The 4,082-nt window shown below is 37.7% G+C and overlaps 1 protein-coding gene across 1 annotated transcript in view; it reads right to left on the bottom strand.

The window, feature by feature from the left end:
- The window catches only part of LOC107041792, a 61,786-nt gene that overhangs the window by 53,638 nt on the left and 4,066 nt on the right, over positions 1-4,082 (bottom strand). The window lies entirely within an intron of this gene.

Consider the following 4,082-nt stretch of genomic DNA (forward strand, 5'->3'; position numbering starts at 1 on the left):
CCCCCCCCCCCCCAATTTTTTAATACCATTTAATACTCCACAATTTTTAAAATGCCAAGGAACTGTATTTGGGTACGCTTCGATGATTAAAAAAATAGAAATTGAACTGACAATAGCCTGATGCTCGATTTTAATTGATCAATGAGATGATGTTTGCATAACTGAGAGGATTAGGAATGGTACATTTTTTATAACTCGCTCTTACGAATTCTGCAGTGTTATAGTAACGACAGGAGACGATCCAGAAAACCAGTGGGTTGAGAAGAAATGTCCCTTGAATTTTTCATTTGAATCTCGCGAAACAAAATTTTTGCGAAATTTCACAATTTCCGTTGTTACTCTCTTACAAATATCTCAAGAATGGTTAGGTGGACAGAAAAATGTCAGAAAATATTTTTTGTGGAGAATTTAATGTTCCACAAAAACTGTCTTATAAAATTTTTCTCTAAATCTGACAGTTTGGCAGATATTCGGAAAATGATTGAAACAAAATTGTTCACGATTTCTCAAATTGTTAAATGCTTGGAAAACTATTGGGTTTATGAAGAGGAAAATGTCTCTAGACAATTTCTTCTGAACTTATAAGAGATATGTTCAAAATAATCGGTTCAAAATCCTTGGTCTCACACGGAGAAAAATTTTCGTTCAAATGAAATTTCTGGGGATTTATGTGATTATTTCCCGGCATTCGGTAATTTTTTGTTGACAAGCAGAATGGCAAAAAATTGTCGATTGTGCCACGATGACACCGAATACTGCAATTCTATCTATCGAAATGGTGATAGAGAAAATAATCCGCCGAATACCTCTCTTGATCTTCAAAATGAGTCGGAGTATTTCCCTGAAACTGCCCTGCATACAAACGAATCGATCAAGTTTTGCAGAAAAAATGCCTCGCGCTAGCGCTCGGGATTTGTTCAACCTGCGAAACTTGATACATTCGTTTGTATACAACGAAATTATCGAGAAATACCCGACCATTTTGAAGCTCTCGGGGTATTATAACCGAAAATCCCATATCAATACGAGAAAAATTCATGTGCTAGCCAATAAAATTTCCAGTGCCAGCACTGGAATTTTTCCCTAGCGGGAGCTTTGCGCCCATTGAATGTTTCCCCTGCTAGCACTAGAATTTTTCAAAAGAATTGATATCCGTGCATCTTTAATCTGCACTACTTCACCGCCGAATTCTTCATTTTCATCTCGAACCCTTTTGTATATATCTGTTATCGAAATGTAAAGTGATTGATGGTGATTTAATTGACAATGGGCTTCTAGGAATTACGAGAGATACAATCATAGATTATTGTATATAAAACTGCGTCATGTACTGAATTCATCAGCAGTCTATATCCCAGAATGAAAAATTCAGAATATTAATAAATGAGTAGAAGAAACTCCATAAACCTATGAGAACTATTAAACAACTTCGTTTGGGCCTAAGTATCCATCTGCGTGTAATCCTCATTATGAAACGTAGCGGAGAAACTAAAATGCTTGGAAAATCGTCATTCCTTACTCTTCATCTGACTGTACTCATTAACTAAAAAAATCAGATTAGGGAAAGCCGGGGTAGAATGAAATACCAGGGAAAACGGTTACTTTTAGCCCAATTATGGAAGTTTTTTTTTGTTTTGCGTTGGGGGTCAAATGGTCTTGGGGGTCAAACGGCCATTAATGAGGTGCGGGGCTGAGGATCAAATGGTCGTAAAGGTAAAACATCCCCTGAGGACGTTTGGAGTTGAGGGTCAAAGTGTTCCAAGGGTCAAACGACCCTTGAAGACGTTAAGATTAAGGGTCAAATGACTCTTTCTGATCAGTGCTCGAGTCCGTTCGACTCCCAAGACCATTTGACACTTAACCCTGAATGGTCTTGAGGGTTATTTGACCCTCAGGAGCATTTGACCCTGAACTTCAAGCATTCTTAAGTCGTTTGACCCTTAAATCCATTTGACCCTCAAGGCCAAACATTTTTAAGAGCCGTTTGATCCTCAAAATCATTTCGCCCTCAACTAAAAACAAAAGTTTTTTGAATTTTCATCTTTTTTGTTGAGGGGCAAATGGTCTTGAGGGTCAAACGACCATTGATAACGTGTGGTACCGAGGAATAAATGATCGTAAGAGCCAAACGACCATTGGGGATGTATGAAGTTGAGGGTCAAACAACCCTTGAAGACGTGTAGGATTAAGGGTCAAATGACCCTTCTTATCACTGTGCCCCAACCAGTTAGACCCTTGAGACTATTTGACTGTCAACTAAAAAAAAATTCCCGAATCGTTTTTCCTGGTATCTCATTTTACCCCGCTCTCTCCTATTTAGTTCCTACCCGAGATTCATTCCGGTAGTCTTCAATCATAGATAAAACACAAGTTTCAAATGAAAATGTGAGATTATTATACATACATATTTATTATATACCAATTAGCCAATGAAGCCTGAAATCGCGCGCTAGTCGTGTAAATATTAATTTTCGCCAAATTTTTTAGTTTATCGATCGATATAAGTGTTGTGTAAAAATTAAATAAATAAATGAAAATTGTGTAGATCATATTTGAGATAAGTATACTTGATTGATTGAAAGAAAGACTAAATAAAATTATGAGTAAAGTAGAACAAATGGATTGATTCATTTATCCCGAATTGTGTGATTTTTATCGGTGGTAAACCAAATTTTTCTTTCGTCTATCCCGATTCTCACCTATTTCAATTTTGTAATAGGACCAACTTTTTCGGGTGTCCTTTTTATCCCACTCTTAAATAATTACGGTTGTGGACTTTGCCAAAAAATCACAGGCGGCTGTATCTGCGATACAGCTGTAATTGCACGTGGATCAGTCCATGGTCTTTCCTTCTTTCTCGAATTTTCTAGAAACTCCCTAATTTTCATCGAAATTTCTAGAAACTTCTTGAATTTTTTCGAAATTTCAAGAACCTTCTCAAATTACCTCGAAAAGTCTAGAATTTTCTAGAATTCTGATAGATGACGCTGCACACAAGGACCGTTTCCCAAAATGATCCCTCCATATTGAGATCCGATCAATTAGCCCCTCATGTATAGATATTCCAAATTTTTATTTTTTTCTTCATTGAAGTAGTTTTGAAGAAAATTTCGAGCTAATAGGAAACATTTGCTAGTTAGTACTTTTTTTTCAATAAATTTTTGAAAAATCACCCCTGAAAAAAAAAGGCGTTATCCCCCCTATTTCATTATTTCCAAAAAAATTTATCACCAATTGGTTGCAAATTGTTTGAAGTTTTTGCGAGTTAAGAAAAAATCGTCAATGCACTCCTATTATTATGTAAATTAACAATTCCAATTTCAACTGAAAACCAGAGTTGATGACCAGAGTTTGGAGCAGAGATGTCAGACAAGATATGAATGTTTTTTTTGGCTCAAATGAAAGAGCGGCTCGAGAAATGGCGTGGAGAAGTCTTTAAAGATGACAAATCTCTCTAAAGATGATGTCTGTTTTCAATTGAAAAGCGCAATTGTGACAACATTGTCCAGTGGGGTCTAGGAGTCTCCCCTGGTTCAAAACCATCTTTAGAGGCCCTAGCACGCCATTTCTCGACCCGCTCTTTCGTTTGAGCCCAAAAAAACATTCATNTTCTCGACCCGCTCTTTCCTTTGAGCCCAAAAAAATATTCATATTTTGTCTGACATCTCTGCTACAAACTCGGGTCTTCAACTCGGGCTTTCAATTGAAGGCCCGAGATGTAGACCCGAGTTTGTAGCAGCGATGTCAGACAAGATATGAATGTTTTTTTCGGCTCAAACGTAAGAGCGGGTCGAGAAATGGCGTGCTAGGGCCTCTAAACATGACAAATGTCTCTAAAGATGATGTCTGTTTTCAATTGAAAAGCGCAATTGTGACAACATTGTCCAGTGGGGTCTAGGAGTCTCCCCTGGTTCAAAACCATCGTTAGAGGTCCTAGCACGCCATTTCTCGACCCGCTCTTACGTTTGAGCCGAAAAAAACATTCATATCTTGTCTCCGCCTTGTTGTTCATGTCTTGTCTCGGGCCTTCAATTGAAAGCCCGAGTTGAAGACCCGAGTTTGTAGCAAAGATGTCAGACAAG

The sequence above is a fragment of the Diachasma alloeum genome, unplaced genomic scaffold, assembly GCF_001412515.2.
Source record: "Diachasma alloeum isolate Michigan unplaced genomic scaffold, Dall2.0 Dall_scaffold_00379, whole genome shotgun sequence".
Classification (NCBI taxonomy): domain Eukaryota; kingdom Metazoa; phylum Arthropoda; class Insecta; order Hymenoptera; family Braconidae; genus Diachasma; species Diachasma alloeum.